General features: G+C 51.4%; 1 protein-coding gene and 1 long non-coding RNA gene across 2 annotated transcripts in view; one reads left to right on the top strand and one right to left on the bottom strand.

Moving 5' to 3' along the window:
• SYN3 (synapsin III) overlaps positions 1–27,753 on the bottom strand; it is a gene marked incomplete at its 5' end in the record, with an annotated part of 352,341 nt that overhangs the window by 77,878 nt on the left and 246,710 nt on the right. The window lies entirely within an intron of this gene.
• On the top strand, positions 3,285–15,655 carry LOC307102187. The gene is made up of 4 exons (XR_013813723.1): positions 3,285–3,421; positions 3,673–3,721; positions 5,342–5,556; positions 13,545–15,655. It is a non-coding gene; the product is annotated as an uncharacterized lncRNA (long non-coding RNA).

Genomic DNA, 27,753 nt, shown 5'->3' with positions numbered 1-27,753 from the left:
CAATATGTTCATTGATTTCAGAGAGAGAGGAAGGGGGAGAGATAGATAGATAGATAGATAGATAGATAGATAGAGAGATGGATAGAGAGAAACACTGATTGGTTGCCTTCTATATGTGCCCCAGCCAGGGACTGAACCTGCAACCTAGGTATGTGCCCTGACCTGGACCCACAAGTTTTTGGTGCATAGAATGATGCTCCGACCAGCTGAGCCCTGAGCCTCTGGTCGGGTGGGCCAGCTCCTTTCAGATGGGGCATGGATTCCTATTGGCCACCACCCACCCCATCTCCCCCGCTGGCTCTGGTCATTTGCTGGATTGGCCCTCCGTGCTTAGAGTCTTGCTCCATGGCATTGCCTTGCTTTTGGTTTCCTGGGAAAGCTGTGCTCTGGGTTGAATCAACAGACCCCTCCAGCATCCATGATCTCTGTCCCCACGGTCAGGGACGGTTGTGGTTGGCCATCTGGTTGCGATTTCTGAGGTTCCTTCCTTCCCCTGCCCGCCTCCTTCCCCAGCAGGGCCAGGCCCCCCAGCTCCTGACATCCCACCCCTGCGTGCTGCAGACCACTGCCTGTGCAGACATTGCTGACCCCCTGTGACTGACACAGCACGGGGGTCCAGCACCGGGAAGACATACTTCCTGACTTTCAGTTAGAAGGATCTTAGTCATGTGGTGGGGAACAGACAAAGACACCGATGGCACTGTAAAGGCCAGATGTGCTGCCTCGTATGAAAGGTTTCAAAAGACAGCTCCCGTGTGCTGGGAAGGGGTGGAGGATCAGGAAAGGAGGGTGAAGGAGGAAGTGCTTGAGATGGGCCTGAAAAGATGCTCAGGATCTCAGGGCTGGGAATTGGGGGGGCGGGGGTGAAGAGAGCAAAGAGGGTGCCAGGCAGACGGAGGGAACGGCGGATGCAGAAGCTGGGCAGGGTGGAGGGAGTGTGCAGAGGTTGCATATGCAGCTGAGTGTGGCCGGCACGCAGAGGCGGGATGGGCGGGGGGGGGGTGGTGGGGTGATGTGGGAGCTAAGGTGGGAAAGATGGCGGACCCATGCCTGGGAGGGGGGCTGTGATTGCCGGGGTGGGGCTGGGAGTAGATGAAGGCTGAGAACCTCATCAAAGTGCAGACAAGGGTGAGGAGCATCAGTAACAGCAGGTTTTCAGGGAGGGCCTGTGTCAGAGGTAGGCGGGGAGGGGACACTGGGCACGCTCCCATCATGGGATGAGGGGGAAGTAGAGAACATGGAGTAAGCAGCAGCTGTCTGAGAAGTCGGGGTTCCCATCTGGAAGAGGCGTTGCAGGTATCCAGCCCAAACCCTCTGCTTCCCCGCAGGACGCTGGGGCCTGGGCAGCCGCCGGGGGACATGAATCCCGGGGGCCGAGCTGAGCCCTTGGATCTTCCTCGGTGTCTGACACATGCCAGGTGTCCAGGAAAGGTGTGCCGAAGCGATGACAACGCTGGTCCCTCCTAGAACTGACTTGGTAAACTTGGTGAGAGGGCAGGCAAGGCCCCGCACACCTGCTTGGCTGGAATACATTCCAGCGGGAGGCGTCATCTCTCCCTCCTATCACTGCCGGGGCCCTGCGCTTTGAAGGGAGCCCTAAAATGATGCACTTATGTCCCAGCCGGGCTCTCAGTTCCAAGGTAGGGGCGATGCTGGCTCAGGAGTTGGGGTGCAGTGAGCTGCGCGGCTCCCCCTTCTTGCCCGCCCTCCGCCCTCCGCCCAGGCGTGCTAGGGGCATGGGCGGTGGTAACCGCGGCTGGTGGCTTCCTGCGGCTGCGGCAGGGCTGGGCATCCGAGCTGGCACGTTCCCGCTCACCGCAGCGCTCTGAGCGTTGGGAACACAGGAAGGGCTGCGTTTTTAAGCTCCCTTTGTTTTCAAGGAGGGTCCGGAGCCCACGGGGAGGAGAAAAACAAAACCAGGAAAACAGATGACTTGCTTTGCAAAGACAGTGTGTGCACTGGCTGCGGCTTCTGGAAGGTCTAATGCACCCCTGTCCCTGCCCACACGTGTACATCCACACATCCACACACATGCACACCCGCACACCCACACGTGCACACCCACGCATCCACACCCATACATTCACATGTGCACATGCACACACCCACATGTGCACACCCATACATCCACATGTGTACACCCACACATGCACATGTGCACACCTACACATGCACACCCACACATCCACATACACTCACACCCTGTACTTGTACCTTTCTCAGGCACACAGAGGCATAGACACACCCAGAAGCTGAGATTATGTCCACATAGACACCACCCCACCGAACAGTGGGACATCCACACATGCAGACGGCACACGAAACACACACGTTAGAAACAGGGAGATTCCTGAGTACAGAGACACACACCAGATATCCAGATTCATGGACACACACAGACACGCTAGGGAACTCTGGGACAGGCATCCTCATAGAAAGACTCACAGACTGAACACACACACACACACACACACACACACACACGCACACACTCATGCTCTCATCGCTGCTCCTCACCCTCGGCTCCACCTGCACAAACACAGAGTATTTTTACAAGGCACCAGGGAGCCAGCTGGCCCCGGGAGCCTGTGGACTTTCAGGGGGACCCACAGCTCTCACACTGCGCACCCCTCAGCTGCGGCCCACTTGCTTGGCCCTCAGCCCCCTGGAGCCAGAGAGCCGGCAAGACGACGTCTCAAATGCTCCGCGATGCCGCGGGCAACAAGTCCCTTTGCCTTTTCCCTTTTGGCGTTTGTGCTTCTGGCATGTCCCACGGAGTGCCCTCGTTTAATGGACACGTTTGAATTTTTCTCTCACAAAATAAACTCTTTACAATTAAGGAGCGATGAGGGGAGAGAGGCAAGGAGTGGCCGAGGAGGCCTGCGGGGCTGGGGGAAACAGCCGTGTCCCCCCGCCCCCCACCCCCCACCCCCGGAGTTCTGTACGTTTCCAAGTTGGGCTGAAAAAGTGCAGCCCACAAGGGGCTGGATTGAGAGGCTGGCAGAGAAGACGTGGGGTGCGGTGGGGTCTGCACAATTCCTCCAGCCACAGAGCGAGGAAGGAAGACGAAAAGCCGCCTGAATCTCAGCTCCCGGCTGGGAGGGGCCCATCTCTCTCCTGGAACCGGTGCTGTTACTGGGAGTGCTTCCTTTGGGGTGTGTCCAACTTTCCTGATGGAAACGGAAAAGGGGGGGCTTTTCCTGGAGGAAGAGGCTCTTCTCCCCCCGAGGAGAGGCCCAGGTGAGCTGGGAACAGACGGAGGTCCAGGAATACGACCTTTAGGTCTCAGAGAGGCGACGAGAGAGCCCAGCTGACATCTGGGCGACATCTGTACAGGCCTTTGCAAACCCCAAAGCTCTACGCAAGGCGAAGAACCCTTTGCCACCCCCGTTACGATACATACAAACACCGTCGTGAAAATGTTTGTGTGGAGCGGTTGATGGAAGAGGCTGGGAAGGGCGGGCTTCCTGGGCTGAGGCCTGGGGACGGCCGGCTCAGGCAGCAGCACAGGCCGGGCATGTGGCCGGAGGGAGTTGGCTCATTTCTTCTGTGGGAAGCTGACCTCCCCCTGATGACCAGGCCCCAAACAGCTCCCCCTTCTCTCACTATCTCTCCTGTCATCCGCAGGCTTATTCGAACACTTTCTAAATGTTTTTCTTTCTCTTTTGCCAGAGCCCCACCCTGGGAGTCTGTTGCAATCATCCTTGTCCAGGGCCCGAGTGTAAGTATCTCTTTGCGTGTTCTCCTTCAGAGCTCCTCCAACCGAATCTCGATGGTGCCCTGACCAGGGTGGGGAGGCCCCACCTGGGGTGGCTAAGGGCACGTGCCCTGCAGAGGGCCAAGCCTGGGTCACTGGGGCTGGGACGAGGGCAAGGAGAGTGAGGCCCTTGCCTCAGTCACAAACATTAAGGGGATGCCTCAAACTCAAGTATTCCAAATAAATATGGCAGTGCAATATTTTTAAACAAAAAATTCACATGCATGTACATAAATCCATGATGAACAAAATACTGACATTTTACATAAAGGCAGGATTTGATGCTACACTTGCATGAGCCTGCCTCACTTGTCCCACTGTAACCCTAACCCTAACCCTAACCCTGACCCTGACCCTGACCCTGACCCTAACCCTAACTCTAACTCTAACTCTTAACTCTAACTCTAACTCTAACTCTAACTCTAACTCTAACTCTAACTCTAACTCTAACTCTAACTCTAACTCTAACCCTAACCCTAACCCAATCCTAACCGAATCCTAACCCCACCCAAATCCTGGCCCTTTGTGGATTTGAGTCTTGGCTTTGCCTCTTGTGAGCTTGGCATGCTTATCTTTTTTAAAAAGTGGATGTATAGTTTACATACAGTAAAGGATATATGTCCAAAGAGTACAGCGACATACCATTTACATAAGCATACAGCTGCATGACCACCTCTGCATCAAGACGCAGGGCATTTCCAACAGGAAGTTCCCTCTCAGGACACCCTTTCTTGCTTAAAACCCATCACTGGAAATTTACTGCTGGGATGTAGGTCAGACCCCTTTATCCCAGCTCCTGCTGGGGCTGCAGGCGTGTCCCCTACCTCTCCATGGGAAGTCAGACACAGGTGTGTTTCACCCCAAAACTCCAGTCTGTCTAACACACCCACTGTTGAGCCTTGAAATGCCAAACTTGACCCTGAATTCAACAGCAATCCTGATGCCATTCTAACGCTAACCCGAGCTGGAGGGACATTTTAAGATGCCTTCAAAGAGCAGATGCTGTTTGACACGTCACTTTTTTGCACTTCTTTTGAAATCCTCAGCCCTTGGCCCTCAGGCCAGCTGAGCACATGTTCTACACAGCTCTGCCTACGGCTTACGGATGGATCCTGAAGTTCCTTCAGGGGCAAGGAGAAGAGAATCAACATCCACCCGAAGTCAAATAACTCACAGATTCTGAGAGTCGGGGGTCATTGAGAAAGCACCCAATACAGCCCTGGCTTCCAGGGACGGGCAGTCTTAGGGGTGCTGCATCTTTCCTGGGAGCTCAGTAGTCATTACGCTTCTTTAAAAAAAAAATATGTGTTTATGTCTTCCAGGGAGAGGGAACGAGAGATAGAAACATCAGTGATGAGAGAGAATCATCGATCGGCTGCCTCTTGCATGCCCCACACTGGGGATCGAGCCTCAGCCCAGGCATGTGCCCTGACAGGGAATTGAACTGTGACCTCCTGATTTGTGGGTTGTCACTCAACCACTGAGCCACACTGGCCAGGCAATTATACTTCTTATGAAACAATTCCTATGTGCCAGGCATTCAAGGGCTTTGTAGTCATGATCTCATTTGATCTTCCCACCTAGCGAGGAGGTGGGCACTGTGAAGATTCCCATTTTACAGATGAAGACACGGAGGCCCAGAAGGAATAACCGACTTGCCCAAGGCCCTCCAGCAGCAGCGGTGACGGAGGATGTGAACCAGGGGGAGTCGGACTCCAGCACCTCCACTCCAAAGCCTGTTTTGCCCAAGCCAGAGCCCTTTTAATGTCACCAAAGGCAGGAAATGAATCGTCTATGGGGTGAGGAATTTGCTTTTGGCTCTTATTTTGACTTCCTACAAAAACAAGTCAGATAGCAAAGGGCCAGGAGCTCGGTGACCGCTCCTGTTGGTTCACCCGGCGCCAGAGAGACGCTGCGTATTGGCAGATGGGGTCTGCCCGGGGCAGATAAAGGTGTTACAGCAACTCTTGGACCAGCGGCTTTGTTGCATAACGCAGGGGTGTTGGCATATGTGGGTGAGCGTGCTGCTCCCATATCGCCAGGCGCACGGCGGCGCCCTGGCTGCTCCAGCGCTGATGCTGAGAGGGTGGTTTATCTCCCCGATAGTGGAGACGGCAACTGGCAGCTTGAGTAGGGGGCTCTGCTCCCGCTGGTCCGTGTGCCCGGTGGTGGGGGCACTGGCCTGGAGTGGGGGCCCTGGCCTGGCATTTGGAACCCCAGCTCTGACATTTTGTAACTGTGTGACCTTGGGCAAGTGACGCCCTCTTTCAGGGCCTCTGGGTCTCTTCCATAAACGAGGCTGTGTTGGTGAGTGTGCAGTTTTGGTAAGTTCTAAATTCGTGGGAACTGGAATTAGCAGTGTGACCTTGGGCAGGACACCTCCCCTTTGGGGCCCTGGGTTCTTGTCTTTGAAATCTGGGAACTGTTGGGATGGCCAGATGATCTCTGAAGTTCCTTCCGGCTCCGAGAGCTCATGGCTGTGAATCCGTAGCTCTGTGCGCAGGGTGTGGGCAGGAAGCTCCCAGCTGGGGCAGAAGCCCCCTAGGCATTCAATAGCTAGAGGGCAAACACCCTCCTGGACCTTCTCCTTCCTACTGATGTCTCAGCTTGGCTCAGGGTTGATTCTATGAACCACAGAGCCTGGGCAATCCCTGCTTCATGGTGTTTTCCTAACCTCATTTCCGTTTAGGTAATGCACACAGGGTTTGCAAGGCCCAGGGACTGCCATGATGTCTTCGTCACTCCCATTCGTTCATGGATAATCACACAAAGCCTGTCATGTGGCCAGCACTTGACAGTTGGTATACAGTGGTCAAGGGTGTTGGCTGTGAAACCCTGAAGTTCTATCCTAGCTCATTCCCATCGAGGTGCAAGATTTTAGGCAAATTACTGCCACTTTGTACCTCAGTTTCCTCATCTGTCAAACGGAAGAAATAATAGTACTTTGCCCCGTAGGGCTGTTGGCCAGGATGAATTGATTGGACATCATGTAAAGCACTAGGGGTTCCACTAGGGGGCCTCAGGGGCCAGTGTTGGGGTGGGGGAGAGCTCCACCCCCCAGGCCCTCACAGGCTCCACAAATACACTTCTACTTGTCCGAGCCCATGGGTTCTGCTTTGATTTAGAAAACGGAGTCAGAAGATGTGGCACCACCCGATATGAGAGCAGCCTAAATAAGTTCTGCCCAAATGTCAACAAGTGGCAATTAAATTACAGTCAGGCAGGGCCGGACTCCTCCTGGCTCTCTGTCTCAGGAGAGGGGCTCGCCCAGTCCAGAGGTTCTGACACTGGTGCGGTTCCGGGTTCCTGGGAGCAGGCTAAGGGGTGTGTATTCTGGACCCCCTCCTAGAGAGTCTGGTTTAGAGGGTCTGCAGGCCCAGGAGTTGGCATATTACACAGCTGCCCTGAACCCAGCCACTCCACCCCTTGTTATCTGCCCCAAAGAAATGAAAACCTATGTCCACACCAAAAGCTGTACTTGAGTATTTATGGCAGCATTATTCATATTAGCCAAAAGGTGCACATAGCCTAAATGTCCGTGAACTGACGCACGCATAAACAAAATGTGGCATATTCACACAAAGGAATATTATTCAACCCTAAAAAGGAGGAGGCGGAAGAGAGGAGGAAGGGAAAGAAGAGGAAGAGGAAGAGGGAGAGAGGGAGGAGCAGGAAGAGAGGGAGGAGGAAGAAGAGGGGAAGAGGAGGAAGAGGAGGAGAAAGAGAGGGAGGAGCAGGAAGAGAGGAAGGAGCAGGAAGAGAGGGAGGAGGAAGAAGAGGAGAAGAGGAGGAAGAGGAGGGAGAGGAGGAGAAGAGAGGGAGGAGCAGGAAGAGAATAAAGGTCTCCTCCTGAGGCCAGGAGGCAGCTGTCCTGTCAGGCAAGTGTCGGGCCTGGGATGCCTTCTCAGCAGGCTCTGGCTCCTTCAATGGCTCCCACATGAGTCCTTTCCAGTCCAAACTAGCAGGGGGCTGCCAGGCCTGCAGAGGCACCTCACGCTCACGGGCACATGCACAGGAAGCAGGAACCGCTGGGCAGATTATTTTTGTTTTCCCCTCACCGCCACCGCCTGGGCAATCAGTGACATTCCTCTCCCTCCTAAACAAACATGCTGGGCCTGGAGCTGCCAGGAAGTAAAGAAATGGCTTTGGAATAGCTCAGCGGCCTCTCCCACCTCTGGCCCCTCCCTCCCTCCAGGCCTGGGGAGGCCTCCTGAGCCTCCCAATGTCGAAGCCTTGAGGACTTTCTCCTCTTTTTCTGGCTGTTCCCAGAAAGTAGGGGAGAAGCTGGGTCTGGTGTCTGCAGCTACTGAGCCTCTGTACCTCGAGTCTCCATCACCCCCAACCCCAGCTCCATTCCTGAGAGTAATTTCAGGTGTCCTGGAGGGAGGTGGCCAGGTGGCTGAGATGGTGAGAGGTCGCCTTGCTGGGGAGGGGGGGGGGGCACGGGGGGGGGAGGAAGAAAGGGTTTCCGGTTCTGAGAAAAAACAGAGCAGCTTGGGGCAGGTCTCTGAGGGGTGAGGGTGGGAGGATGATGGGGGCGAGGAGGCAGGTGTTTTGACAGTGACATTCTTTCCTTCAGATAATTTTCTTACAAGATTACGAAGCAAGTCCCAGGGGCCCAGCATCCTTTTTATTTTTATTTATTTATTATTATTATTTTTAAAAATATATTTTATTGATTTTTTACAGAGAGGAAGGGAGAGGGACAGAGAGCCAGAAACATCAATGAGAGAGAAACATCGATCAGCTGCCTCCTGCACACCCCCTACTGGGGATGTGCCCGCAACCAAGGTACATGCCCTTGACCGGAATCAAACCTGGGACCTTTCAGTCCGCAGGCCAATGCTCTATCCACTGAGCCAAACCGGTTTTGGCCCAGCATCCTTTTTAAAACCGAAGAACAGTGAAGGGAATGCTAAGGGCCAGGAGAGGCAGGGAAGTACCTCCTTATACCTTGAACTTGGCTGCTCTGTTTGCCCTAAAACTAACAAGGGCTTTCATATTTGTGAGGCTGGGTGAGGTTGCTGACAATTTAAACTGGTCATTTTTTCAACCTGGTTTGTCCTCTCTCTCTTGAGACTCTCCCCCACGGGGGCCCCTGGGCTGTTCCGGGGTGGCTGCCTCAGGACAGGGAGGTGACAGGAGAGAGCAAAGAGAAGAGAAGAGGAAACACCTCCTGGCTTTTGAGCTTTAAAAGCCGGAGTCCTTAAGAAAACCAAGGACTCTGGGCCTGGCAGGCCATAGGTCTGGCAGAAGTAGGGTGAGTGAGAGCAAGGGCTCACCTCTGAGATGAGGAGAGGACTTCCCCTGCTGGGGGAGAGGGGAGTGAGGAGGTAAAACCTTAGCAGTGGATGTTTTTTGGGGGAAGGGAGATAGGGAACTGAACCCTGACTCTGGATCATGAGGCCAGGGCTGGGTGGCAAACCCCAAGGAGGTGTGGGACACTGAGGTGCAGAGCGGACCGGTGCACTGTTTCCTGGCAGAACTCTATCACTGGGGAGGCAGCCAGGATCCAGGGAGGAAATGGCTGATGAACCGTCTGGGTAGATGGAGCCGCCAACGGGCTTTCTGCCCTAATGAGGTCTGAGAACAGCAGAGATTCCTGGGCAACCAGGAGGGACACAGACACAGCGGGTGACCCGAAAGGGACCACGGGGATGGAATTAATTGAAATCAACCCGTGTGGACTGTTAACTGGGGACCACAGGTCAATGGGCATCTCAGTGGATGCCAGATGGATGCTGGCATTGACAGTGACTGTCCCCTTCCAAGACCCCGGGACTAACGGAAGCCCCCAAACATTGGCGCAGCCTTAGAAGAAGGGGAGGGAACCCTAACTTGGCTGGGCTTTGCCCACACTGGTGCTTGAAATAGAAAAGAAGTCGAACCCTACCAAAAATCCAGTTCTGTTTCTTGTATCTGAGTCCTCCTGGGACGGTGGTGGACTGAGACTCCTACTCACATGCTTGCTTGGTGTTGGCAGTTTCAATAAAGATTGACGTCTGAGTTTTAAACATGTCTTGAGCACTTCTCTGCACTAGATCTTTTTGGGGAAGTAGAAGAATAAAGACAGAGCAGAATGTCTTTTAAGAGGTGCTCCAGGAGGGTGGCAAATGCAGCGTCACAGAAGCAGAAAGACCTTGAGAAGGTCTCTCTGCGCCCCTGAAACTCTGCGTGAGGCTTGCTCGGGTCTGAGCGCAGGGCTGCCTTCGAGTGATGGGACTGCCTTTGTGAGCAGAGTCTGAGAAACAAAGAAATGGTGTGAAGAATGGCAGCCTCTCTCTTGGTGGCTCCTGAGGAGGCGTGCTAATGGTGGACATTGCAGGCAGAGCAGTTGGTGTCAGACAGTAAGACGTCATCAATGAAAGACAAGGGCCGACTCCCCCGAAGCCCCCACCTGGCATGGCTGGGGAGTCAAGTGAACCTTGGCCTGGAATCAGACGCGGTCTGCATATCCCTACAACTGTCATAGGCTTGGGCTGGGCTGGCCACTTGTTTTGCCTGTTTGGGTTTTCTCTCTCGCACTTATGCTCTACGTCACGAGAAAACTAGCCTTTGCCCTTGGAAGACGCCGTCAAAAACGCCCCTCCTCAAGTCAAAGACTAAATCCAAGGGGGTCCGCAGGGGAGGGACGGAAGGACCTCCAAGAAGGTCGGTTGGTGGTCCCTTCTCGGAACCTCCCGAGGGCTCTTCCTCGAAGGCTGCAGGCATACGAGGCTGGGCTGGAGTTCCTGGTGGCCCCTGCTCTGATTCTGGGGGGTGCTTGCATATGGCATCAAGTCCACTGGAGCACATGGTGAGAGGGTTATTCCATTTTCAAGTAATTTCCGAGCCTCCAGATCCCATCAAGGAGAGTCTGAGCTGGGGGCGCGTCAACACATCCCAACATCTGGATCAAATGCCGAGGTGCTATCCAGCAGTTACGGGCCGTTTATACACGAGCATGAGTGTTCCATTCTTTCCTGACAGGGAGTTTCAATGAGTAGGCTGTGAAGCCAAGAGGATCCTGGGTACGGAGAGAGCTGGAAATCAGGGGACATACTGTGGGACCACTTATTGTAGCCGATGGCATTATTCCCAATTCTTCACCCCTCTCTGTATCAGGATCTTATGCCAGGTGACTTCCTAGTTTTTATTTTCATGAGAGGATAAGCATACTTCTCCTGTCCTGAATTTTGGACTTAGATCATGTGACTTGCTTGGGCCAGCAAGATGCTAGCCGACATGGCACAGACAGTGGCTTAAAATGTGTTCGTGCGCTTGGATGTGCCTCTCTTGTCCTTCTGTACTTGCCATGCTGAGGACATACCCCGAGGGCTTGCTGGTCTGTCTATGTGGAGCCACGCCCAGGTAGGCCCAGCCAATTCCCAGGAGATTAATGGTTATTTTTTAAAAAATATATTTTTTATTGATTTCAGAGAAGAAGGGAGAAGGAGAGAGCGACAGAAACATCAATGATGAGAGAGAATCACTGATTGGCTGCCTCCTACCCACAGTGGGGATCGAGCCCGCAACTCGGGCTTATGCCCTGGCTGGGAATTGAACCATGGCCTCCTGGTTCATAGATCCTGCTTAACCAGTGAGCCACCCTGGTTGGGCTAATGGTTATTTTAAGCCACTGAGTTTTGGGGTGATTTGTTACGCACCATAATTGTGGCAATAAATGTTGATGACCCTACTGCATTCGACATAGGCGTTCTCATTTAGGCTGTTTACTTGGATTGCCAAATACCCCCTTTTACTAATGAGGAAACTGAGACTTCAAGAAAGCCCTTGGTCCCCAGTCAAACAGAAAGAATGAGCAGAGCGTGGAGGCGATGCTGTTCTGATTCCCATGACATCATGGAAGAACGGGGTGGTGGGAGGTGGAACACGGTGTGCCTGGTTTCACAGCTGGACTCGAGGCTGGTCCCGTCTATAGTCATTCCCGAGACTGCTCTGGCCAACACCATAAATCTAGGCTTGTGACATCACGGGATGACTCAGGCAGGAGGTGGCAGGACAGGGAAGCCCTGGTGAAGGGCCGGTCAGTGCTAAAACCTCAGTCTAAATAGGGACAGGGCGGTAACATTAGTAGACAGGGCTGGGCTGCAGAACCGGGTGGTTTGGGTCAGATAATGACTTGAAATTTATTTTGGAAAATATTTTCCCAAGTGTCTCACTGAGCCCCGTGGGAATGGGACATGGATGGGAAAGCCAAGAGGGAAGTTAACGAGGCGGAGAAGGGACTCACGACTTAGCAGGGCCTGATTTCATAAAATTCAGGGCATCAGATGTTCCTGGGGGCAAACTCTTCCTCATCCTTTGGAACTCTCCCAATTCCCCTGCCCTGTGACTGTCCCAGACTCCGTCCCAAAGCCCTCCATCCTTCAGGGATCACAGCAGCCAACACTTACTAGTATTGAGCACCTACTACGGGCCAGACACTGTTCTAAGCACTTTCCACCTTGAGTTACCCTCTCATTCCTCACAACCCCGTGTGGACGATGTCCCTATTGTCCCCATCTCACAAATGAAGGAGGAAATGAAGGACACAGAGCAGGGAAGGGCAAGGCCCAAGCCCACACAGCTGTTACGAGGCAGAGCTGGGATTCAAACCCCGGAGAACCTGGTCTGAAACACTGTGCCGTGTGTTTATTACCACACATTGCTACACGGATACGGATTTTAGTTCATTATAACAACTGCTTCCAGAGTGCTCCTTAGGGAGGGAGGTTTTTGTGGGGAAAATACTTTGGGAAGTGGTTGGGATAGAAGGTGAGCCTCCTCAGCGCCTGGGTCGGCTGGGGCCTAGGCCTCCTGGGGGCAGGCACTGCCCTGCGTGGGAAGATGAGATCAGATTGGAGAACAGGGAAGGGGGTGGAGGAGTGGAGGCGGGAGGTGACTGAGGAGGTGGGCAAGTCCGCTGACCACACCGCCCGGGGAGGGGGAGACCGTTGTCTGTGGTGGGAGCAGGAGAAGCAGCTGAGCTTTTTTATTTTCTTTGAATTTATGTCCAATCTCAAAATATTTATTAAATTTGTAGCAATTGTGCATTTGGGCTTCAGGGAACGGTAATATTCTTTAAAACATTTATTTTTATTTTTTTCAATTACAGTTGACATTCCATATTATTTTGTATTAGTTTCAGGCGCACAGTGTAGTGGTTCGATAATCATATACTTTACAAAGCGTTTCCCCTGCTATTTCCAGTGCCCAGCTGGCACGGTACGTGGTTATTACAATATTATTGACTCGATTCCCTAGGCTGTACTTTATATCCCCGTGACTATTCTGTAACTACCAATTTGTACTTTCCAATCCCTTCACCTTTTTCACCCAGCCCCCCCAATCTCCTCTCCTCTGGCAACCATCAGTCTGTTCTCTGTAGCTTTCTAAAAAAATTGATTTCAGAGAAGAAGGAAGAGGGAGAGAGAATCATTGATCGGCTGCCTCCTGCATGCCCCCGACGGGGGATTGAGTCTGCAACACGGGCATGTGCTGTTACCTCCTGGTTCATAGGTCAATGCTCAACCACTGAGCCACACTGGCCGGGCTGTTCTATCTTGAGTCAAGAAGCAGCTGAACTTGATGCTAGTGTGGCTGTGTTGGGGGACAATGGCCACTCGGACTCCAGTACCCCAAAGGCTGTAGGTTCTGGAGAAGATGAGTGCACCACAGATTAGCAGAAATTCCGAGGAAGGCCAAGGAATTTTCCTTGAATCCTGAGGGTTCGGGAAGTCTTCAGCTGACATCTGGGTACGGCTGTGATCACCAATAGCATGAACGTTCCTGTCTCTCTCCCTAGAACACCCGCTCCAGGAAGGCGGGTGCTGCTCATTCATCCTGGCTCCCAGGGCCAGCTCAGTGCTTGGCACTCAGTGGGCCTTCGGCACATGCGCCTTGAGTGGATGAATGAAAAGGCTTCGAACTCCGGATCACCGGTGCCTGCTCAGATGTACGCCAACTCAGCCATTCTTAATATCTCATCACAAGAAGGTGCTGTGGACATCTCGGTTTTTTGGCACCTTCTCCCCACGTTCCTTTCCTGCTCTCTGCTGCCCTGACTGCTGCAGACCCACACCTACTTCCGCCTCCTGCCTCACTCCTTACACTGCACTCCGAGCACAGTGTTCTCTGGGTGCCACCTTCTCCTCCGACCTTGGGCTGACATCAGAGCAGCGGTCCTTACCTGGGGAGGACTTTCCCCTTCGCTGGACATTTGGCAGTGTCCAGATAGATGTTTGTCACAACTGGGGAGATTGCTACTGGTACGTAGGGGGTTAAGACCAGGGGTGCTTTTAAACCTCCTACAATGCACAGAACAGTTCCCCTGACTTGGTCAGCTGCCAGAACAAAACACCTAGACTGAGTGACTTAAGCAACAGACGTCTATTTCCCACAGTTCTGGAGTCTGGGAGGCCCCCAAACAAAACTCGGTCAGATTCGGCTCTCCGGAAGGCCTTCTTCCTCGGTGTAGACACCTTCTCTCTGTGTGCTCCTGTGGCTTCGTAGGTGTGTGAGTGCGGAGAGAGAGAGGAAAAACCTCTCTCTCTTTCTCTTCCTACAAGGCCACTAATCCTAATCTAAACCCAATGGCCTCCCAAAGCCCCCATTTCCCAAGACCATCATGTTGCATGTTATACCTTCAACATAAGGCTTTTGGGGAGACACACCATTCAGTCCATAACACCCCCAAAGCTAAGAGTTCTCTGGTCTGAACTATTGCTAGCGCCGAGGCTGAGAGACTGCATTAGCGTGTGTGGTTAAGAGCATGCTTACCGCAATGTGAGAGAACTGGTTGGAGACCAGACTCTGCCACTTCAAGACAGAGACAAACATTGTCTCTACCGTCAGGGTCACCGAGAGGATCACATTGGGTCTGACCAACAACTGGCTCCTGCCCCGTCCTCCCCAGTCTCCAGGCCAACACACTCACTCAATACAGATCACGCGGCCAGACTCCCCTGTGGCCCAGGCACACCCCTCCGTGGATTCAGGCGTCTTAGGTCCCTGATGTTGCTCCTTCAGAGGCCAAACCTGGGGACGCCAGTGCCTTGTCCCGCGAACCATGACATGCCTCAGCCCTTCCGTGTACCTGAGTCTGGGATGTGAGCACCTCTGAGGGAAACAATGAATTGCTTTGCTTTGTCTTACATCCTGGGGAGTTAGTTTGGGGGCAAAACCTAACTGTGGATGCAAATGATCACCTGCAACAGGGCAAAGGAGATTTATAGAGAAGTCAGGCTTTTCCAAAGGAAACACTTTGTAAATGTTTGTCCAGGGGCCGGGGGACAGGCGGTGCTTGCTGTTCTAGGAGCGGAAGCTCAAGCTCACAGAGTTTGTGCTGTAAAATCTTATGAGGCATTGATGGGACGTGAGCAGGAAGTGCTGCCAGAGACCACCTTGTCAACCCCCTTGTTTTCCATTGAGAATCTAAGGCCCAGAAGGGAAGAGAAACTTCCCCAGGGTCACACCCTCGTTACCGACAGAGGCGAAACCAGACCCGAGGGCTCCTGACCCCCTGTCCAGGCTGGTTCCACCCTGAGGTGCTAGCTTTTGCTAAAGGGAGTCCTCTGGTCAGGTTAGAGGTCAAAGAAGAGACAATCCCTCCCTCTGAGTTTTAAGTTCCCACTAACTGAGAACCTGATGTGCAGAATCGTCTCCTGCAATAGAGCTTTACTTGCGTTTCGTTTTCCTTCTTTTGGCCTGGAGGCGATATTGAGGCAATTCCCTCTGTGGGTGCCTCGCTCTGTAGTAAACACATGTCTGCCGTATATACACAGGCACACACATTTGTCATTCCTTCCCAGAATGACTTAATGATTTCCATGTAACCAATATGCCGCAGCTGCTGGCTTCCTTCAGGCGGAAGCACTCAGAAAACCATCGGTTATCAAGTTGCCTCCACCGCTGCGTTTTCCCAGCCGGATACACCCCCTCCTCCTTTTTATTAAAAAAATAAATAAATAAAAGGTAACGCCTGGCTCAGCTGGTCGGAGTGTCATTCTGTCCACCAGAAGGTGCAGGTTTGATTCCGGGTCAGGGCACATACCCAGGTTGTGGGTTTACCAGGTTGCGGGTTTGATCCCTGGTCGGGGCGTGTATAGGAGGCAACTGATCAATGTTTCTCTCTTATATCACTGTTTTTTTCTCTCTCTCTCCTCTGTATTTCCAACTCGCTCTCCCTTCCTCTCTCTAAAATCAATAGGAAAAGGAAGGTAAGAGAACAAGTTAAGAAAAAAAACATGTGACCCTCTATCCAATCAAATCCAGAGCTGGTGTGGCCGGCAGGGGCTCTGCAGGGAACAGCTGGTCCTGCATCTCTACAGGAGCTTCCAATAGGAGACCATCCGTTTGCTCACACGTGGCAGCTTCCCATCCGGAGACACCAGGACACATGGGAGCTGAGAGGCCAGAGGTCAGGCGGGGGACGTGCTTTGGAGAAGACAATGTGTTGAGGGGATGAGGGGATGCACGTTCTGACTCTGCTACTTACTAACTGTGACACTGAGAAAACAGCTCAACATTTCAGAGCCTCGATTTTGAAATCTGGGAGTAGAATCTGGGCTCATGGGTTCCTGAGGTTAGAAAGCTTGCTCAACAAAGGCTTCCTTTTCCCTCCGTTCCTTTCCCACCCCGGGGTCTCTGGCCCACAGAATGTAAGAGGTAGGTGTGTTCGGTGACCTAGTGACACGGAACCTTCCGCACCTGGCCGTGATGGCCACTTCTTCCAGAGACCGCCTACCTGGACCAGGGGCAGAAGACCTTTCAGTCCTGGCTTTCATGCCAAGTCCTGGGACCTACACTGGGGACTCTGGTGCCCAGGGTGTCTCCTGCTAGGCTCATGCCTGAAGGAGACGATTGATCACAGCAACCAGGTAAGTCAGCCAGAAGCAGCCTGGACCTGCCAGGTTGCCCAAAGCTCCTATCGTCTCTTTCCTATCCTCCACCCGCCCTCTGTCCAGACTAGTTTTTGTCTGTTAAGCACACAATAGGTGCTCAATCATGGTAAATGCTTGGTACATGTTAACGGCTAAAATCAGGATCATATTTTTGGAAACAATAATCTGAACTGTCCTCTCATGCACATTTACTCCAGGACGGGGAGTGTGACAGCGGCTCACATTTACCCAGCACTTACCCTGGGCCAAGCATTGGATCCACCTCGCGCCATTCAGCCCTCTCAGCAGCCTATGAAGTGGCTTCTGTTAGCTCTCCATTTTACAGATGAGCAAACTGAGACTTCCTTAGTCCAGAGTCAAAAGCAAGCATGTGGGAGTTACAGGGGATCAATATTCAACTTTTAATATTGAAAGAAGGAATTTTTGAGTCTGCAGGAGGACCATTGACACCTGGGGAGTGGACGTACAGCTTCTGTTAAGGGAGAGAGTGGAAATCTCTTCCACTTTTTGGGCTGAACCAGGAGGCTGAATGCCCAGGGAGGAAGACAGGGTGTAGGAAAGTCCAGGTCAGAAAGAATGAAGACTAGAGTTGGCCTTCTCCACCTGGGGGGATCGTGGGAGGGAGACAGAAAGAAAGAAAAGCAGAGGGAGGTGAGAAGCCAGTGACATCACCTGTGAGCTGAGTGCCAGCTCAGGGGCCCTGCTGAGAAAGCTAGTGAGGAGCATGGGAGGAGCAAAAATGGAGCTTGTGCCCCATTTTTGTTTGAGTTACTGTGAGGGGACCCCTTGCAGGGGCCCTCCCCATGCTCTGTGTCAGTCCAGGCCAGGGAGAGCCCGAGTGTGCCCTCTGAGCACCCTCCATTCCACTGTGCCATGGGAAGGAACCGGGGCTTCCATCAGTACTTAAGAGGGATTTAGAAGTTAGTGGAGACTCAGGGTGGGGCTCTTGCCGAGGGAGGTTGCTGCCACCGGGGCCAAGTAACCCTTCAGCCAGGGGCCTTTCATATTCAGGCTGCCCAGGCTGGACACTGGTCTTGCCCAGGTAAGAGCCCAGACAGATCTCAGGGGAGTGAGCAGCACCAGTGGGAGCCTAGTGGGGCTTGGTCAGAGAGGGCAGAGGCCACGTTTCGGGGGCCTTGCCTATGGTCCGAAGACAGATGGCCAAGACAGAATCAGGCTGAGCAAGGCTCAACACGTGCCAGGCAGACACGGCCAAGTTCAGACCCACGTCCCCCGGTGGGGACCAGCCAAGGACACTGTGAGGTCAGGAGCCCTTCAAACTCTCTCCCTTGCCACCCTCAATGCTTTAAAGCAGCGGTTGCCAACCTTTCGGACTATACGGACCTCTAGTGGTCCGTGGACCACCGTTTGGTGACCGCTGCTCTAAAGACATAGTTGGCATCTCTATACCCAGATGCCATTTTGGGCAGGAGAAGCGGGGAGGGTGGACATTGGAAAGACCAAGCAGTTATCTGTATGATCAAGTCATCTCAAAGGGAGACCCTCCCCAGCTCTCTGGGGAGTTACACCTGGACAGACTCAGTCCCTGGACTGGAAGGAAACGAAAAACCACTGGAGGCCGAGATCTCATGAACTGACAAGTGTAAGTTTCTCCACCATCTGTGCGGCGAGGATGCTTAACGAAATTCTAGAAATAAAGAATTGACATTTCCTTTGCACATCTGAGTGGAAATATAAGCCTGTCACCCTGTTACATAATGGTTGTAACAGGTGCAATAATAATAAATCCTTGTGAACGAGTAGAGGCAAACACGGATATGCGAGAGGATGCAGGATGGGTTGCAAGACAGCTTCTTAGCTCCTACTGAAGACCCCCGTTACACTTTCCTCAGGGTCTCAGGAGCTAACAAGTCAAATACATGCAACCAGAACACAAGCGATTGGCATTAGAAGATAACACACTCTAGAGCGTTGGCCAATACTTAACGTTAGACAGGAGACTAATCGTGACATCAAATAAAGATTAAGCTGCAGATTCAGTAATAGATAGGTCCTATGTTGGAGACAGTTTCTGACAACTCCCTCTATGGCAGTGATGGGCAACCTTTTGAGCTTGGTGTGTCAAACTTCGCCGAAAAACTGAGCATAACTCGGGTAGTGTGTCACTTTGAGGGAAAAAACATTATTTCGCAAATGTTTCATCCTCAGGAGCAGCAAATGTTTCATCCTCGGCATGTGGCCGCCTCAGCGGCTGCATGTCATCAGAAATGGCTACGCGTGCCAGTGCTGACACGCGTGTCATAGGTTCGCCATCACTGCTCTATGGCATCAAATTGTTAAGTTTATCACTAAATTTTAGAGTCCACTGATAGTCTGCTGTGAACCCAAGCAACACGGCCCAGTGGGTCTCCTCAGAATGCAGCCCCATGCCTTTGCCAGGCTAAGGTGGGCACTGGGAAGGAGAATGTGTACAAAGACGAGGGCATAATGAACTTTCCTTGCAGGGGCTTTTATAAAAGGCAACAAAGGGGACATTGAGCTGGACCTTGAAGCATGAACTGTTGTCAGGGAGAAGGTAGGGAAGGGAGTTCTGTAGGTGCCTAGGGAATAGCATGTGCAAAGGGATGAAAGCATGAGGAAGCAACACTTGCAATGTACAGGACGGCAGACTGACTAAGGCTGCTGGTAATACACAATGAGGGCTCACAATGAATGAATTGCTGAATTTCCCACAAGGCCTCGTAGAGAGCAAGTACTTCAGACAGTGCTTGATGAGTGTATGAAGGAAGGCTTGTTAAAGGGCCCGAGAGGGATTCAAGGACATTAAAGCAAGCTGCAGAGGAGGAGGGAGGAACAAGAGTGGGTGAGAGCCAGGAGGGGAACTTTCCATTTTTATGGTAAACACAATCCAAGCCGGGCAGGAGGAGAGCCTGGGGGTAGAGGACAGCAGTCAGGGAGGCCCCCAGATCCCAGGAGCAAGCAGAGGCAGGCGGTGGGTAAGGAACGGTGGGGGCTCCCTGGGTAGGGGCTCCCTGTGTGGGCTGGCAGTGCCCCTTGGGCACCTGTGCTAACAACCAGCACATGGCTGACTGCCCTGGCTCCCAGCAGGTGGGCGAGGAGCAGGCCGAAGCACCTGGGAGCCAAGCTGCAGGGCTGCAGAGCTGGCCTAGGGTACGGCAGGGAGGGGGCTCCTGTAGGAGGCTGGGCCTTGGGTCACGTGGTGCAGCGAAGGACAGGCTGGCCATGCCCTGGCAGGTCAGAAACCGACATCCTTCCATAATTACAAACACACACATCTCTCATGCTTGTCAAGGGCTTTGTAATGTGCACAGCCTACAGGACTATGAATCTGCTCATCTGACCCATAGGCATCACGATGGACAGATGCCATTCATAACCCCCATGGGACTTCTGATGAGCATGGCATAGGGGTATGTACAAAGATGAGGGCACAAGTCACTTCCTCTGCAGATCAAAAGGGGACACTGAGCTGGATTTTAAAAACTGAGCAGTTGTCCATCTGAGAAGGGAAAGACTCAGGTACAGGGAATAGCATGTGTAAAGGGAAGAGAGTGTGAGGAAGCACCGTGTGCTTAGCAACAGTAACAACAACTATCGCTAACATATCGACTCCTGCTCAGAGATGAGAGCTCCCTGTGGCCCTGTGACATGACTGTGGCACCTCCTGCATCCCACTGTGTGTGTCCAGTGACTGCATCTCAGCTCTTTCCTGTCCCTTGGATTGCTACCCATTCAACACACTGGCCAGGGTTCCTTATTTCCCGAGGAGCACAGGCCAGTGTTGAGTCCTTGAGAAGGCACTTTAGCCGAAAGCTGCTCTAGCAGGTACAGCTCTGGACAAGCGCCTGCTCTAGACACACGTGCTGCCTTGCTTTGTTCCTCACATGAACATGGCTGACCCTGCCAGGCAGCCATAGTGGCTCGACGGTGACCTATCACGAGTCCCAGCCCTGGGGCAAGTCACTATACCTTTCTGGGATGCACCTAAGAAAAAGGAGGTTCTACTAGACATACAAACAATACACACTGAGTGGCCAGATTATTATGATCTCTGAACGCATAATAATCTGGCCACTCAGTGTATATCCTATATAATAAAAGGCTAATATGCAAATTGTCCCCTCGACCAGGAGTTCGACCAGCAGGCAGGCCGGCCAACCGCCCATGTCCCCTCCCCCTGGCCAGGCTGGCCGGACCCCACCCATGCACGAATTCAGGCACCAGGTCTCTAATAAATAAATAAATAAATAAATAAATAAATAAATAAATGTGTGTGTGTGTGTGTGTGTGTGTGTGTGTGTGTGTGTGTGTGTATATACTGAGTGGCCAGATTATTATGCGTTCAGAGGTCATAATAATCTGGCCACTCAGTGTATATCCTCTTCTAGCAAAAATACTTGCTGTTTCTAGCACTTTACTTCCAAGTGTCTCATTTCATTCCTTTGTTCAACATAAAATTTGTAGGGCCAGGCACTATGCTAGGGACACAGTGGTGAGAGACAGAGAGAACCTTGCTAAGATTCTGGTTACTTTATACCCTAATAATCCCATGTAGCACCCATGTGCAGAGCACCTATGCCCTTCCTGACCATCTGGTAGAGGCGATGGGAGACAGAGAAGACTGAGATGTAGGGCCTGCCATAAAGATGGTTTTTATTCCAACCCACCTCCTTCAGGGAAGGCTTCAGCCAGGTGCACGTGAACAGGGGGACTTCATAAAAGGTCCTCCTTTAACCTTTCACCTGTAACTACAATCAGGTAAGTAGCCATGCCTGGTCCCGTTTCTTCTGGGCACTGCTTCCAGGTCAACCCATCTCTGAGAAGTGCCCCAGGAGCAGTAGAGTGGTGAACCGGACATGGTTCAGCATGCCCACAAGGTGGTGGCATTCTAGCATATTCTGCAAAGCTGGGGCCACTGGGAAACAGTGCCCTCGTTGGCCTGGAGGGGAGAGACCACTTCATCTCTAAGGGCTGAGAGTAGGTCTCATCGCATGTTCAGTGCTGGGGTGGACAGAGGAGAATCCCGCAAACCTTTCTGGGTGCCTTCCCTGAAGTCTCCTGTCCCCAAGTCTGTATGGGATTATTTTCACCGGACCCCTCCCCTAGAACACTTGCCATATTGAGTTTGCATCATTGATTTGTCTGTAGCTGGGACCACGTTCATTCTCTCATGGAATCCCTGGTGCCGCCACAGAATCTGGCCCAGAGTGAGGATTGAATCTCTCGGTCAATTCAATGAAGTTTATGCTAAACAAGACTCTCATTCCCATGCCATCACCCTGGTGAGGGGGGTCTCGGGCCATTGATATTCTCGTGCTCAAAGATGGAAATTGCAAGATGGGAGACCGAGAGCTGCAGCCCAAGACACCCTCTTGGGAGTCATAGCAGGAATGACCAACCCCGACTTGACATCCACCTCTGCCCCAAAGATGCCAGCCTTGTCCACATCAACCAGATAATTAAGGTAGGAAAGGTGGAAAATCCAGATCTGGCAAAAACTGGTGGCCATTGGAGAAAACCCTTTGATCTGGGTTTTTGCTTCCCTTCCCTCTCTAACCAGGGAGGGAGGCATGGGTTTTAGCGTTGGAAAGGGGTCTGCCAGTTGGAACAAGCAGGTTCAACCTGCTTCTCTGCCACCTCCCATTCAGGTCCCTCCACCCTGCCACCTGGCGCCTCCACCTCCGCTGCTGGAACCTGGCAGAGAGGAGAGCAGTCGGAGGCTCACCAAGGGCCCAACCTCCTGGCGTTCCAGCCCAGGGAACAAGTGGAGAGCCCTTCTTGGAGGAAGTGATTCAGAAACCGCCATGGCCTGGCGGCCCGCCGTGACTCACAGCACATCAATGGGGGAATTGTCTGTGGAGGCTGAGAATACCAAAGCCCTTTTCTTTCCTTCCTTTCTCTTTTTTCTTTCTTTTTTGCCCTCTCCTTGGCGGCATTGCGCAATACCAGGGCTGCCTGGAAACATGTGTTTCTCATCATTGGCTCCAGCCGCCGCCTTGAGGACTGGGGAGAAAACAAGACCCAAGACAGAGAGGGAACAGGCCACGAGGGGAACGGCGATGGTTAAAGGAGGCCCTCTCCTTCACTGCGCCCAAGTCCCGGTCACCTTCCCCGGCAACACCAACATCCCCAAAGAACATCTGGAATGGCGGACCCACAGAATTGTGGATCTGGGAGAAAAGGTAGAGTATGTCTCTTCCAATATCTTCATTTACAGATGAGGAAACTGAGGCCCAAGAAGGGAAGTGAGTGGTTTGCAAATATCTCACAGTGGAGTTACAGCTTGAGTCTTGGTGCAGCCACTGCATTTTCCTGTACCCCAAATCAGGACATGTCGTTTGATAAAGCATGATTTTTTCTTTTTCATGAATAGTGAAAAATGAGAAGTCTACTAAGTTCTGTTATAAATCTATCCATTATCCCTTTCTCCTTACCTACCGGTCTCGGGAAGCCGGTCTGCACAAGGTCACTTGAAATCATTTGCAAAATCTACAGTCCTTGATGCAGGCCTCATTTGATTGGCTGCTCTGTGGTGTGACATTGGTGCCCATTGGCTTCTGGGAAGCACCGCTCTGTTTTCCCTTCCTACCTCTCAAGTTTCTCCTTTTCAGAATCCTTTGCTTTCCCCCAACCCCATTCTCAAATGTCTGAGTCCCACAGAGCTCTGTTCTAGGCCCTCTTCCCTTCTCACTCCTATCCAAGTTCATGACTCCAGCAGCTACCAATCAGCTGACAATTCCCAGATCTTATCTACAGCCCAACATCTTTTCTGAGCTACAGATATGTATCTACCGCTGCCTTCTCAGCTCCTTTGGATGTTCCAAACTGAACTCACCATTTTTCTCCACAGGTCTTGGACAATTTTATTGGCAAGCAATGATGGGACCAGTATAGTGTTTCAAAGTGTGTACTTTGGAATCTCACAGAGCTGGGCTTGACTCCCAGATACACCACTTAACTAGTGATGGGGCCTTGGCCAAGTTACCTAAACTTCCAATTTCCTCATCTGTAAAATGGGGATAATAAAAATACCCACTTCATAAGACCGTCGTTAAGAGGAAATGAGTTAACACGATAGCATTCGCACAATGCCTGGCGCACAGGAAATGCTCGATAAATGTTCAGCTGTTATTTTTATTATGCATCTCAGCACCTTCCCCACTTGAGCCACACTGAATTCTTAGCATTTCTTCAAGACAACAGGCCCTTTCATAGCTCTAGGCCATTGTCCTGGTGTAGGATGTTCTTCATACCCTTCTCTGAGACAAACTCCTACCCCCGCTTTAGACTGAGTCCAACGGTCATTGCCCTTATAAGAAGTTAGAAGCTCCTTCTTTTGTTCTCATAGAGCATTTTGTACTCTGGCCATCATATTTATTACACTGAGTCCTAACTACCTACCTCTCCGCATCTCTCACTGTTTTTTCCCATCACACTCTGCTCCGACTACATACAAGTACCCGGCAGCCACAAGCTTGCTATTTCCATGCCCTTCCTTGTGCTGTCTGCTCTGCTTGGAAGGCCTTTCTCTTCAGGGCACATGATCCTCTAAGCCTTAGAGTCTAAGGAGACACGTCCTCTGAGGTAAGTTGTTCTTTCTTGGTTGTCCTCCTTAGCAATTTCAATGAGTTTCTATAATACAACGCACTGTACTCCATTTTCAATGCCAAATTATCTGTCTTCTCCATTAGACTTGTGTTTTATCCAGAACAAATATTCATGGGTCATCTCCTAGGTACTGGCACTGTGCTGGGTACTGACGTACATGAATGGATGAATGAATTTTCTGTTTCAATGCCTACCTCCCTCCAGACTGTATCCTTCTTGGAGGCACACTGAAGATAACTGAGTGAATGAATAACATGAAAGATGACGGGAACTGTCATGAAAAAAAAAAAGTCCACTAATGGCCATGGGCTAGGCATTAGCCCATTGTAGTGATATTAATTCCACAAACATTTAAGGAGAACCTACTATGTATCCTACACTGGTACTGAGCAAGATGCCTCACAGTCTAATGGGGAAGACATACAAAGGAAAACCTAGCCTCATGGGGTAGCATGACCAGAGCCATGTTGGTGTTTGCAGAGGGAGACAATGGTAGGGTCGCCTTTCTAGGCATGTGACCGGGGCATTTGTATAGGTCCCACACTCAGAAGGGCTCCATGCTTGATTTTATTCTCTGCCTGTTGCTGTCTTGAAATTCTTAATAACTTCACCCTTGAACTTGTGTTTTGTAAGTGATGACTGTTAGGAAATGGGGCACATACATGAGCAAAGGAGCTACATGCAATTTGCACGCACACCCCTGTTCCTCGCCATCCCATTATCATATGGCCTCCTTGACGTCCTATGAGAGCAGAACCCCAGCACAGCTGTGCCACATGGGAGTTCAGTAAGACTCACAGGGAGTACAAGGTAAGTGTGTTACGTCTGCGGTTGAGTCAGCAGGGGGTGCTGGCAGCCCTGAGGGGCATGCTTTCTGTTTGAACCAGAACCTGCGTCAAATGTAGAAAGAAGGCAATGGTGTTCTACTAGTAAGAAAACCAAACAACCAAGAAAACTTCCTTACTAGCCTTTCTTATTAGCTAACAACTTGTGCTGAAAGTGATGACACAGAAGGAAAGGGAAAGATAAGGCAATTTGTAGTTCCTTGTTCCAGTCCTCTGACTCATCAGTAAGTCAAACTCATCTTCACACCCACATCCAAATCCACGGGCAAGTCCTAAGTCAAAAGTGGAGAACGTTGGTGGAAAGCATGCATGTCAAGGAATGAAACACGACAGTTGAGTTAGTCTTGCGCTGCATTTCCACTCCGGTGGTGGAATTGTGTAATTTTTTGACTCTGCATGTGAGCCAAATGCCCTGATACTTGCTTTTAAAGTTGGCACTGCACAATATAAAAGTAAATGGCACAATTCATTCCAATAATTATACCTTTTACTTATTTTTTGTACTAAGAATGACATTAAACAGAAAATACAACACACAGTGACAAATTGTGAGAGAGAGACCTTGGAAGAAAGGAAGAAGCTTGAAAATGTAAGTATCTGTAACAGCACATTTTGAACAAGGGATCCTGTAAATTACGTAGCTGGCCATGACTGAGAGAGGAAAATGTGTTTGAATTTTCAACTCGAGGAGTGGATGTGAAAAGTATCTCAGTGGTCCCTTGGCCAAGCCTCTCCTGCTCACACTGCCCACTGATTGCATGTGAAGAAGCTGAGAACTAGAGGGGTCTCAAGGTCACCCTGGACACAGTGGATAAGCCAGCACTGGAGCCCAGGTTGCCTGACCTCATTCCTTCTTAGTCTAGTGATCCACACATAATATGTGCTCTTTTTTTTTTTTCCTGTCAAAAATCCCACCTTATGGCTTGGAAATAAGATCCTCCTTTGCAAGTGATGCCATCTAATAAGTACAAGGGGAATGACATGCAAAGTGCTGTGGTTTTCACCCAAGGCCAGAGAGGCTTGACCGGTACTCAGCAAAGAGCAATAAACCGTGTTCAGGGTTAAGTCAAATGGTCAGTGTTTTAGTCCTCATCTTTCTGGACTTAGCAGCAGTGTTTAATCACTCACTCTTCCTTCTGACACTTCGTCCTCTTGGCTGCCCATGTTCACCTCCCTTAGTCTCCACAGCAGGTGCCTGCCCCCTTCCTGACTTTGTAACACCGAGGTGTCCCAGGGGTAAGTTCTCCAACTGCTACTCTTTGTCTGTACCGTTCATCTAGTCTAATGACTTAACACCACCGACATGCTGATGACTCAGCTATATTTCTAGCCTGACCTCTCTCTGAATTCCTTCTAACATATCTGACTGACTGCTCGACATCTGCACTCTGATATGTAATAGGAAACACACATTTAATATCCAAATCTGAGCCCTTGAATAACCCCCAACTGCCCCCCGCCCAATTAATGGTGGCTTGATCCCTCTAGTTGCTCAGGTCAAAACCTTAGAGTTGTCTTGACTCCTCCTCATCTTTCCCTCTTCACATTCAATCCAAGGGCAAATCCTAAAGGCTCTGCCTTCTAAATATACCCAGAACCCGATCCTTCCCCACCACTGTCTCTGCCTAGCTGTGGTCCAAGTCACTGGCACCATTCACCTGGATTATTCCCGTAACCGCCGAACTGGTCTCCCCATTTTGGCTCTCATCTCTCCTTGAGCCAGAATGATCTTAAACCATGTGTCAGACTATGTCATCCCTCTGCTCAAAACCTCCCACTGGTTTCTCATCTGACTCTGAAAAGCAGCCCAAACCTTACAAGGACTGCAGAGCCTGTAGCATCCAGTCCTGGGGTCTCTTGGACCTCAACTTTCACTTGCCCCCCTTGCTTGCTCACTCTGTTCCAGCCGCGTGGCTTCCCTGCTAGTCCTCCAGCTCCCCAGGACTCTCTCACCTTAGTACCTTTGTCCTTTTTGTACCCTTCTCCAGAAAGAGCATCTTTTATAAGTGATATTAGGGGTTTTCAAGGGCAGTTTTCATCATATGCATCTTTTTTGTCTTATTCTCATTCTTTAGAACTAAATCTCATGAGAACATGCAATTCCTTCCTTCCTCTCTCCCTCCCTCTCTTCCTTCCTTCCTTCCTTCCTTCCTTCCTTCCTTCCTTCCTTCCTTCCTTCCTTCCTTCCTTCCTCCCTCTCTCCCTCCCTCCCTTCCTTCCTTCCATTCTTCCTTCCTTCCTTCCATTCTTCCTTCCTTCCTTCCTTCCTTCCTTCCTTCCTTCCTTCCTTCCTTCCTTCCTTCCTTCCTCCCTCCCTCCCTCCCTCCCTCCCTCCCTCCCTCCCTCCCTCCCTTCCTTCCTTCCTTCCTTCCTTCCTTCCTTCCTTCCTTCCTTCCTTCCTTCTTTCCTTCCTATGTTTTGTACCTATTGGAAGCTGCTAGTACTTTCCAGGAAGTAGCAAGTCCCTGCAGAACTGATGTAAAGGGACTGACTGAGCATGGAATCAGGAACACCCAAACATAACAGAGAACACAAAAACGCTTTAGATGAGCCTATTAGGAAATGAGGGCAGGGAAGGGAAGAGGAAGCATGGTTTTGGGCTTCACATTGTCCCTCTGCCCTCCAGGATCTTGCTGCCTGCTCCATGCAAGGCCTCAGTGTTCAGATGCTGATGGGG

Source organism: Cnephaeus nilssonii (assembly GCF_951640355.1).
Source record: "Cnephaeus nilssonii genome assembly, chromosome: 6".
Taxonomy (NCBI): Eukaryota; Metazoa; Chordata; class Mammalia; order Chiroptera; family Vespertilionidae; genus Cnephaeus; species Cnephaeus nilssonii.
The sequence above is the reverse complement of the archived record's forward strand: the minus strand, read 5'-3'. Positions and strand labels throughout refer to the sequence as shown.